Source organism: Lolium perenne, chromosome 5 (assembly GCF_019359855.2).
Source record: "Lolium perenne isolate Kyuss_39 chromosome 5, Kyuss_2.0, whole genome shotgun sequence".
Classification (NCBI taxonomy): Eukaryota; Viridiplantae; Streptophyta; class Magnoliopsida; order Poales; family Poaceae; genus Lolium; species Lolium perenne.
The window spans coordinates 199730297-199742339 of NC_067248.2; the positions used below are offsets into that span (position 1 = coordinate 199730297).

Consider the following 12043-nt stretch of genomic DNA (forward strand, 5'->3'; position numbering starts at 1 on the left):
TACAAAGTGCACAAAGCGGGAAACGAGTTGCCCAGCTCGGGGAACAAAGTAAACAATCGATTGCCCCGCTTATAGTGACAGCCGCCGGTCCGGATGCCCCCGATATCATAGAAGCTGCGGCAGCACAGGGATTGACTGTAACGAGTGCCAGAGAACAAGCGGCCAACTTAGGTATTACTCTTCGTGAACTGTTAGGCCTTGATGAGGCGCCAGTGAAGGAGGTAGTACTTACATATGTGAAGAATGGGCCTCTCGTCGAGCCTGCGCAGGAAGAGGATCTACCTCCACAAATGAAAGGTCTGCTGAAATGGTACAAGGGTTACATAGAAAATAAAAACGCCAAAGATTATATTTATGCGGAAGTTGGATATGAGCATCACTTCAAACATTACTCTGTACAAATTCATCTGAGTGAATTGTTCCAGCTTTTCAATCTGCGCGAGCTCGACAAATCTATCATCAGTCGCTACGTTCTGTAAGTGATTTATTTCTACCCCATCTCGTTCATATTGCCTGCACTATATATATATATATATATATATCGACGCGGATTTTCTACCAAGGGTGGTAGCTATGCATAGGATAGCAACCGTTGGATAGTGGGGCTCCAACTCTCTCCAGGTGCAGATCAAAGAAAAGAGTCCATCCTCTCATGTAACTCCGTTACAGAATATGGTATGTGAGTTTGAACCTTCCTTGCCAAAAACTAACCGTTGAATCATAATGAAAAAAAAACAAAATTTCAGTGCCATGGCTACCATACCGATGCTAGCTTGTCGTTTTGGTATGGAAATGACAATTTCTTGTCTGAACGGTAGGTATGTGTAGGTGTACTTTCACCAGTGTAGTGCCGATGTTAGCTTGACGTTTTTTTTCCCCAAATTGATAAAATTCTATGGCATGGGTGCCACGCCGAAGCTAGGTTGTCTTTTTGGTTTGTTTTTCACACATTGCATACGGTACGGTGCGGTGAGAATCTGATCGCATGTTGCTATCAATTTTCGACCCCAAGATTCTGGTTTCCAATTTGACAAACAAGCCAAGGCACGGTAAAAAAAACATTAAATTTGCTCATCCACGCAAGGCAGATTTATTGAACGCCAACCATCATACGTCACGGTATGCTTTTTTACATAAAATGACAATTAACACACGGTACGGTCAGATTTTCCGAAACATAAAATGTAGGAATGAGGATCAAACTACACAGCGGCTATCTAAAAAAAAACTCGGAAACACAAACTATTCTGTAGGAAAATGCGATCATCACAGAGCCTCCTGTGGCGATCTTTTCTGGTTAATCTTAGGTAGGGATCAGCCTGCATAGGCATCTGTGGCAAACTCCTCGACAAGCTTGTATCTATTAAATATGTTGGCTTATTTCTATCCAGCACGGGAACGCGTCCATTAACAAGGGGAGCTGTGTTTCTTTCAATTCCGTCAAAGCCAGCCCCGTGTATGCTGTGCACCAATCGATACGGCCGATACCGATAGTAGGCTGTCATATTAAGAAAATTCCACAATATGTTATTGATGAATGCAAGCAAAATAACGATACCAAACAGTGCACCATGACCCAAATCAGGTCGCCGCCGTGGTGACGCTTGTTCAGCTGCTGCTTACCCGCCGCTACCCCTGTCTCCATTTGCCCTCAGCTGACCAGGATTGACCAGACTATGGCCGGAAATAAGTGGTGGTGAGGATGCAGTGGCAAGCGCCACCGTGGCTGAGAACAGAGGAGGGGAAATAATTTAGATTAACTGAGAAAGGTCAAATCATCAAGGTAAACAGGGGCAAAAAATCGATTGCAAACTAAATAGGGGCAAACCATAAAGGCCATAAGTAAACCGGGGCAAAACATAAATCCCCCTTTCATATCAACTCATCACCACTTGCTTTTTGTTTGATCGATTTTGAAACATCAACCTAAAATCCATGTACACAGCAAACCCCATAATTTAACGGAGTAAGGTCAGAAAAAAAAAAGCAAAGTGCAGATCAGGAAAAAAAGGGGAATGTAAAATTGAGAAACACACTTAGTACATACCATTCGGGTGATTGGCAAGAAATTCAACAAATAATGATCCATAGAGGGCATCCGGAGTCAACGACCCAAAAGTTTCAGCAGTATGTTTGGACCAGATCAAAACTAAATCCCTGGAGGCTGGAGAAAATTAGAAGAGATCTAAGAAGAAGAACTGATCTCCCTCACATAGGCACATCCAGTGCGCTAAACAAAGCTGAACAAAAACGATTGCTTCCTTTCTGAGGAGAATACATAAATACGTAGCTGTTTTGCTGCCATGCTAATCAATACTAACCATTAGCACAAAATCCACAAAAACATCTGGACGGAGCAGAACACAAAGCAAGATAGTGAAGTCCAAAAATCATGGAGACGACTGGCGAGATTGGGCTGCGGTGACTTAGGGCCTAATCAGGAGTCGGGCGGTCTGACGTCGGGAGGAAGAGCGAGCGGCCGACGGCACGAGAATGGCGCGCCACCGAGAGGAATCACGCGCGGCGACGGTTGGGAGAAACGCCGCGCGGCCGGGAGGAGCTCCAGTCCTCTCCTGGGACCTCAGCTCTCCCTGACCTCTTGTGCGTGATACTGATACGCAGGGATGGGGTCGCCTCCAAGGACCAGCACCGTATCGCGTACAGCAAATTCGACCTCAATTCCAACTTACGGAGGCAACAAGGAAATCCAACCTCAAATCCATTTGTCTAATCACACAGCCACCCCACAAGCTAACAAAGATCCGATAAAAAGGGCAAGTTAAGACCAGGAAAAAATTAAGAAACGTTAAAGAACACAAAATCAAATAGAGGCAGGAAAGAGAAAAGAAGGACACGGTGGGAGTCGCCCCTGGTGGATTCGCGGTGGAGGTGGCGCGGTTTTTCCCTGGCAAGAACCGCAAAGAGGCAGAGTGGATGACCTGCGGGGATGAGCTGCTGATTTCGCGGGGTAGTTGGTGCGTGCGGTGGTGCGGGGGAACGGGTGCCGTGCGGGAACGCCGTAGCTGTGCCGGATGGAGGACGAGGGCAGGCGCCAGCCGACCTCGCCGCTCGCCGCGAGGCCTCCACAACCATGCTCCTGCCCGCCTCCTTCCCTCTCCCCGACCCACACGCCGCCTTGATTTATCCCCAAGCTCTGTGAGGCAGGGGTAGTCTTGCATCAGTGGGAGTGGCAGGAGCCAGGTGAGGGAGAGAGGAAGAAAGGGGGACGCGGGGATGGTGAAGATTTTTTTGAGGGAGGAGTAGGGATTTGGATAGAGAAGCGGTTCTGCCACGCGAGAGGAGGCGGCGCAGGGACGCAGCCAGCCGCCGGGGGGAAGGAGGTGCGGCCAGCCGCCGGAGGGAAGGAGGTGGGCGGAGGTTGGGAAGGGGAAGGACGAGTGTGGGGACGGTGGGCGTTGGAGACATAAGGGCATGAGCAATGGAGGCAGCTGTCCAACTAGGCTTGGATAAAACTTTTGACATATGCATGCCATGTTATGGTCCCATTAATATGTCTTTCTCTCAAAAGCTGATTTGGTTTTTCTCTTTCTCTCTCACATTTTTCACTTTATGGCTGAAGAGGTTGCCTCCTGATGAAGAGGCTACCTCCTCATCCGAACCTACTTTGGACCACCCGAACCTAGATAAAGGTGTGAGGCAACACCCCTAGGGCTATGCATTGGGCATGCCCTAATGGCTATGGCAGATAACTAATGAGTAGATATGTAATTCCCGGCGTGACGGCGTTGGATACTTCTGTTAATAATTTGTGCTCTCTCTATGCAGTTTCATGCTCCCTATAGAAGATCTAATGGTTGGATGTATATGCATAGCTACCACCCATGGTAGCCCACTATTTTCCATATATATATATATATATATATTCCATATATATATATATATATATATATATATATATATATATATATATATATATATATATATGACCTAACGAGATTGTAGTGTCCGCTATTATACATGCAGAATGAAGAATAAGGAATGCGAGTAAGGAACATCCATGATGTTAGGTTCATTGACCCACACATCGTTAATGGATATACGTTACAAAGCATCACCCCCGCCGACGTGGAGGAAGACCGTGGCGGTTTCTTGATAAGCGGGAACTCAAAAGTGATATTCTATTTCCTTACCATTTTGGGTGAGTGTTTATGTCTTGAGCACATTCTCTTTTGTTTACTCCATGCATGGTATGTGGCCGGCTAATCGATGAGTTATGCATGACGTACTGTGCATGTATCGTGTCCGCAGGTTCCACTGGATTCTGCTAGTAATTAATGTTGACAAATCAGAATGTCTCGTCCACGACTCTCTGAATATGGATAAGGCGCTTTGGGCCGACATGAGACAAATGATTCAAAAGTAATTGTTTTCATTCATTTGCGCTCTATATCGATCGGCCTATTTCGTTCATTTCCTAATTAAGCTTCAAGTAATTAACTAATAACTCTCTTGTTCATTTAATTTTCTTTGCCTCGTAGGGTTTGGAGACGGTTCTCAGATACAAAGGTCGGTGAATTCAAAATAGAGCTACATTTCATGCGGTCAAAGGCTAAGAATGGTGGCGATATTCAGCCACCGGGAACCAATCTGTGTGGATACTATGTCTGTGAGATGATCCGGAGATACACCTCTGAGCGCGTTCCGAGTGATCTCAATGCTCAGAGGAATAACCTCCGGATGATGCTTAGTCCAGAAGCTCGCTTCCGACCACTTCAAGAGGAACTAGCTGGATGGTTCAGGAGGGAAGTCCTCGATCCTAAAGGAGAACACCATTGCGAGGACGTAGAACTATACATGCATTAAATTATGTATGAAAACTTCTTCAAACTTGTATATGGTCATCCGATGATATTGAATATATATTGTATATTCCTCTTGAATTCTTTTTGGTTCTAATTTCAAATTTGTTTGAAATTGTACATTCATATGCATGTATATATGTAGTACCGTAGAATATGTGAAACTCCTTCAAAATTACAATAAAGCACAAAAGAAATAAAACAATAAAAATTAAACAGAAAACAGGTTTAGGGGGGGCCTAAAACCCTAAACCTGCGGCGGCCTTTAGTCGCGGTTGGCCAGAAGAACTGCGACTAAAGGTCCTCCGCCCCGACGGTCGCCTGGCGCCCACGTGGACGGGCCTTTAGTCGCGGTTCGTAAGCAACCGCGACTAAAGGGGGGACCTTTAGTCGCGCTTAATTGGTCGCGGTTGCGCAACCGCGACTAATGGCAGTTGCGAACCGCGACCAAAGGCCCTTTTTCCACCAGTGGAACCTAGCTGAGAACTAGCAAGTCCCAAATTTAAAACCAGTCTAACAGATACCTCCCTAACCATTTACCCCCGCCATTTAAGCTAGCTGAGAAAAAACAGGTTTTCTTCAGACTTATTGAATATGGTTGTGATTAGTTTTTAGTTGTCTGAGAACTAATATCGTTCTTTTTCAGATGACTAGCATAAATGACTAGTTCTCATTCGATTGAGAACTAATATCATCATTTGCAACTGAAAAAAATCCAAGTTGCAACTGAAAGAGTCAATTACAATCTAACTTGCAATTCATATTATGAGTCATGAACTAGCAAATGAGCAAATCCCACTGAATACCGGATGGTTTTTGAAAACAAAATGTTAAGTGGTGATGGCTTGAAGGCCCAGGTACGGTGGTATTTTGCAATTTTCATGGGGAAGTCTCATCTGGTGGCTGGTGCCGATGTTCCTATCAGTAGGACAAGGTATACAGCGCGCGGTCTATTTCCGTTAAAAATACAACAGAACCGAGCTCCACGGCATTTGATTTGATATGTGCGTTTGCCGAAACTATGGTACAGTACTGACTCACGCGCGGACTTTGATTGCGCGAACCGAACGTTCCGAGGTCCAGGGAAGTTTTCTCGAGGTGTGCATCTCAGCTGACGAGCGATCGTGGACTAGCTAGCTAGAGAACCAATCGATCGAGCTGCGGTGCCGGCGATCTCGCGACGATTCCGGCACCGATTGACCGCTGTCGTGGTACTCCGTACGTGCGATCGGTTTTAGACTATCCTCGGCCCACAGTCGTCCGTGGGGTCGTCGACTTCCGCCGCGGAGCCCGTCCACCGCGCCGCGCCTCGAGAATCAAAACAATTCCGAGGCCGGATGGAACGACGCGGTTGGATCGCGCGCAGCGATCGAGTTTGGCAGGGCAGACACGCAAGCCAAATTGGAGATGCTCTAATCTCAAGTAATCGGACAGTAGCTCAGGCCTAGGCTAGGCATGTACGAGAGGCCATGACTGGATTGTCCGTGAGTCGTGGAAGGACAATCTCGCTTTGGTCTCAGGCCCAGACTAGACATGTACGAGATGCCATGACTGGATTGTCCGTGAGTCGTGGAAGGACAGTCTCGCTTTGGTCTCAGGCCCATGCTAGGCATGTACGAGATGCCATGACTGGATTGTCCGTGAGTCGTGGAAGGACAGTCTCGCTTTGGTCTCAGGCCCAGGCTAGGCATGTACGAGAGGCCATGATTGGATTGTCCGTGAGTCGTGGAAGGACAGTCTCGCTTTGTTCTCAGGCCCAGGCTAGGCATGTACGAGAGGCCATGACTGGATTGTCCGTGAGTCGTGGAAGGACAGTCTCGCTTTGTTCTCAGGCCCAGGCTAGGCATGTACGAGAGGCCATGACTGGATTGTCCGTGAGTCGTGGAAGGACAGTCTCGCTTTGGTCTCAGGCCCAGGCTAGACATGTACGAGAGGCTATGACTGGATTGTCCGTGAGTCGTGGAAGGACAGTCTCGCTTTGGTCTCAGGCCCAGGCTAGGCATGTACGAGAGGCCATGACTGGATTGTCCGTGAGTCGTTGAAGGACAGTCTCGCTTTGGTCTCAGGCCCAGGCTAGGCATGTACGAGAGGCCATGACTGAATTGTCCGTGAGTCGTGGAAGGACAGTCTCGCTTTGGTGCGGCGAGCCAGTGCACGTACTCCCCCGCGCACGCGTAAGGTCGTAGACACGGGAGACAGAGACATCAGAGGTAGGTGGTAGCTAGCGGATGCAGGCAAAGATGACAGTGTACGTGAGCTCTACCGAGCGTACAGGAACAGTTACGAGGGGCAGCGCAACATAGTGAATCAGTCAGTCAGTCAGCAGCTTGTTGTGGTGGGCAGTAGATTGTTACGGTGGCAGACACGCAAGCCCCGGCGATCGAGAATGCGCGCGCCGGTTTCTACGGATGGACGCTTGCCGGCTGGCATTGCGCGCAATGCCGTGCTCCGTGGAGCATGTCTCCTTTGCTAGGCCGTACGCTCGATACGCAACTGAACCGATATTGTCGCGCGCGCGCACACGTGACGACTCCAATCTGCCTGAATCATCAGAGATTAATACCGTACTACTCCTCACACACCTGAATCGCTGAATCTCATCAGTTATTATTAATCAAAAGCACCGGCCCGGACGGGTCTTTTTTCTTTTCGTTTCCTCTCTCAAGTCACGCCACGTACGCGATCAAGGAAAAGAACCAATTCAACATGGGCCGTGGTGATAATCCTCCGGAGGATTATTCCTCCCGAACCTCCGCCTCCCCCTTGTGACACGTGTCCTCTGGGACCATCGCTCCATGTGCATGTATCTTCATTCCACACGGAAAAAAAGAAACAAATCTCCACAATGGCATGCGTGTCTACCGGCCGCACCTTCCTCCCACGCATGAAGCAAGTCCGGTGAGGGACCTCGCCGGCAAAGCGTGGACTCCGGCGACGCGGACAGCGTCGCCGCCCCTCCTGCGGCATCAGTACCTTGCAGCACTGTCAGCAGCGCCCGACGGCGAATTTGTAGCACTGCAGGCGGCGCCGAAGTCGGCAGGCCTGCATCACCGCGACGATGCTCCACGGCGGGCTTGCAGCACGGAGACGATGCTGACAAAGATGGCGTTCACCACTTGCAGCTCCGACAATACACCTTTGCAGCTCCGGCGGCGCACCATTGAAGCTCCGGCGGCGCGCCATTGAAGCTCCGGCGGCGCACCTTTGAAGCTCCATCGGTTCCTTGTAGCACTGTCGCGCGTCAAAGGCAGCATCGCCGCACACCGATTGTAGCAGTGCCCCCACCCGATTGCAGCTCCACATGCCATGGCTAGTAGCGCCGCCGGAGACCACTAGCAGCAACAACACAGGCCGTATGTAGCTCCGCTGGTCAATGTTTGTAGCACAAGCGGCCGGCATTGACATCACCGCCAGCCGCCCATTGCAGCTCTGGGGCAGGGGCCTTGCAGCTCTGGTGCATGCCCTTTGCAGCGCCACGACGTGCTGCTGCAGCGACGCCTCCGCCCGTGGGAGCATCGACGGGCAAGCGTGGAAGCAGGTGCGGCCGCCCATGGGAGCAGCGCCTCCCACCAGGACCGCTTGCAGAATCCGGTAGCGCGCGGCCACTCTGCAGGCCCTCCACGCTCCCAAAACTAATGGAGCTCGCCAGCTTTCAGCCGCAGTTCTGGGTCGCCGGAGGTAGGAGACAAAGAGACCTCGCCGGACATGCTCGAGATCGGCGGCAGAGGGAGCTCGAGGCCGGTGGCAGGGCGAGCTCGAGGGTAGCGGCAGGGAGAGCTCGTGCTATGGTGGCGAGGAACATCGGTAGAGCTAGCTGTAGTGGAGCTCTGTTCCTCTGTCTCTCGATTGGGAATGGTGAAGCGGTGGAGGTGGAAGGAGATAAGGCGCGTGTGGTGTGCGGGAGAGACGCGTGGAGAGATGATGTACTGGGAGGAGAGCGGACGTGGCAAGTTTATGGCCCAGCGATCGATCAGATCGGACGATGTGCGATCTGGAGGACGCGCGAGACGGAACCTCCGGAGGAACTGAAGCATTTTCCATTCAACATCCATCGTTTTGCTCCATTTCTTCTCTTCTCGATCGGAACGCGCGCGTTTATGCGCGTACGCACCCACAACCAGCAAACGCATGCGGTAGATCGAGCCAATGCATCTGCATATTTATATGCACCAACGAACTATTAGTTAGCTAGTGCTCCTGGATCGATCGATCAATTCCTAACTTCTTTTCAAACCGAGGCAAAAGCTTTACCTCATTCATTAATTAAGAAGAAGGTGTCCAGTTTTTAGGAGAAAACCGGGCAAAACCTACAACCACAGGGCCAAGCCCACACAAGCAACACTTACACACACCCGTAACCAACTCTAACAAGAGACCCCAACAACAAAGCCTCACCCACTCAAGCGCAAGAGACCACAATGTGACCCGAACAAACACTCACTACCCAACACTCCATCACTGCGTCAACAAAGACTGACCGTGACATTGGGGAGCTCATCAATCAACTGTAGATCTAGGGTATGCAGTAGCCAACGTGGCAAGAAAGTCACAAACCTCTCTAGCGACGATGGCACCAGGCACCGTAGCCAACAACCCTGACTTAGCAACCCCATCACCAAAAGGGGCTACAAGCATGTCGACTGCAGCGTCAACAACATCACTTTTCTCAGAGCCAAGAGCCTGACTCGACGGAGAGGCCACAACTGAGATCTCGTGCAAATCACTCCTCACTTCCTCGGCGCAAGGAGGCATAACCACAACACCACACAACTTCTGGAGCTCAGGCATAACCTGCATGACTGGGGCCGTGACCGCCGAGCATGCCCCAACACGAGGAGAGAAACAACCATAGAGGCCCGCTCCGCTAGCGTCCACCTTACCAACATCAGGCAAAACCAAAGGATCGTCAGGCGTCCGGGAGAGCCTACCCAATGCAGCTTCTGCACGCTCCAGAAAGCCTCCAAGGGCAAGCACCCAACCGTGCAAGGAGTCAACAACCTCGAGAAGAGGACGGACAACCTCCTGCAACAACGCAGCTTGCTTCTCCAAAGCGGATTGCATATCCGCCGAGGTCGAAGAGCCAACAGGACCAGAAACAACTGATGCCCAAGACCGACGATAAGGAGGCACAATGGACGGGAGCGGGACCTCAACCTGGGCACGGTGGTGAGCATGTTCTTGGCGGGGCGACGACACGGTAGGGCCAAGCAACGAGCTGAGAGGACACCAAGCGTTACGGCAGTCACGGGCCCGATGACCGTTCTCAAGGCATCTAGAGCACCTGAAGGGCTCACAACATACAGCAGCACGGTGACCAAGAACCAGGCATCTGCAGCATCTTCCCTTGAGCCAAGCAGGGACAGGACGACGAGCAACTGGATGGGCTGGAGTCGAGCGGCGTGGGCCACGCCGCGGCATCACCTCCTGCCAGCCATCGCGCTCCTCGGCAACAGGAGCAACATCGATGAAGGTCTTGGTGGCTGGCATCGTCTAGGGGACCAACACCTCAAAACCTCCAAGAGCAACCGGCCGCGTCGTCTCGAGAGCAAGCACATCCTCGACATCGGCTGCATCGAAGGCCTCGGCAAACCCACCGGAAACAAGGCCATTGGGGGCAGCCAAGAGCATCGGCGAGGCCAACACCACCACATTGCCTCCGACAACATCAGGTGCAGCGCATGTCATGGGGGCAGCCAAGAGCATCGGCGAGGCCAACACCACCACATTGCCTCCGACAACATCAGGTGCAGCGCATGTCATGGGGGCAGCCGACGGTGGTGTCCGGGGGGCCAACTCCTCTTCATCTTCATCCTCATCGCCGTAATCAGCGGAAGCCCACGAAGCAGGCTCTGGTGCAGCAGCGGTCGCTTGCACAGTCGAAGCAGACGGCGGGATCTGGGGAGCCAGATCCTCTTCGTCTTCGTCTTCAACTTCAACCTCGCCCACAGCGGCAGCGACCCACAAAACCGGATGTGCTGCGGGCAGAGTCAAGGCAACGGGCGCGGGAGGCGGGGTCTGGGGAGCCAGCTCCTGCTCGTCATCTTCTTCCTCACCCACAGCGGAAGCGGCCCACAGCACCGGCAGCATTGCGGGCAGAGCCGTAGCAGCCGACACTTGCACAACGGAAGCAGCTGACACTTGCAGAGCCGTAGCATCTCCAGAAACTTGAGTGGACCGGCACATCGGAGGCAGTGGCGGCACGGACGGCGCTGGACTCACGGTAGCAGAGGACGGGGACGACACCATCTGCACCGGGATGGCCGTGTTGGGGAAGATCTCGTCGACGCTGCCCGTGCGTGGAGGAGGCGAGGTGGCCGTCGACGAATCCAGCAGAGTCCAGGAGCACCCATCGGCGAGGAGAGGCGCCGGGGCCGCCAGCAGCAGGCCACTCGTGGCGCCGACGAGGGGAGCCGGGGCGGCGGGCGGCGGGGTCGGAAAAACCGGGTGCTTCACCAACAACCGGCCACGAACGGCCAGGTCGGACTTGCGGGCGGCAAGGGCAGCCGCAGCGAGCATGGTGGCGGGAGCAGGGGCGGAGGGCGGCGCGGCCAGCGTGGCCGCCTTCACCGGAGGCTCCAGGGGCAGCTGCACCGCGGCGTCACCAGGCAGAGCCGCTACATGCCGCGAGGGGGAGATGGAAGAGGACGGTGAGGTGATGCCGGATCTTCTCAGGACGACCGGAAAGGGCGCCGGCAGGAGGAGATCAAGCCGGCGGCCGCCGCAGTTCACCCCTGCACGCCATGGTCCCCTCGACAAGTCTCTCCTTTCAGTTTCAGACATTTCTAACTTCTTGTTCCTTCATTTATCCTAACACACCTGCGATTATTAATTCCTGCGTTTCAGCTCCATATATATATATATATATATATATATATATATATATATCGACGCGGATTTGCTACCATGGTGGCTAGCTATGCACCCACTCTTAACCGCTTGATATAGAGAGTAGAATCTTTGGATGGTACAAGATAGCAAAAGCTGGCCATTGGTATCTCTTCACGGTTGTCAAGCTGCCGTTGGAGCCGTTAGGCAGCCTTGCTGTTGCTAGCTGTAAGATAGAAAAGAAAGAAGCAACTAGAATTGTACTACAGTTGCAAATACGTTTGGAATTACAATGCTGGTAGTTCCGTTTGCCATGCTGAAGCAACATTAGTCTACACTTTAGAATACACATGATGAAGCAACATTTGGAAATACACATGATGAATTTACGTTTTAGA

General features: G+C 51.8%; 1 long non-coding RNA gene across 1 annotated transcript; it reads right to left on the reverse strand.

The window, feature by feature from the left end:
* Positions 1-1050: 1050 nt before the first annotated feature.
* LOC127301528 (uncharacterized) lies at positions 1051-3672 on the reverse strand. The gene is made up of 2 exons (XR_011745431.1): positions 1624-3672; positions 1051-1498 (listed from the first exon to the last, which is right to left on the reverse strand). It is a non-coding gene; the product is annotated as an uncharacterized lncRNA (long non-coding RNA).
* Positions 3673-12043: the final 8371 nt, after the last annotated feature.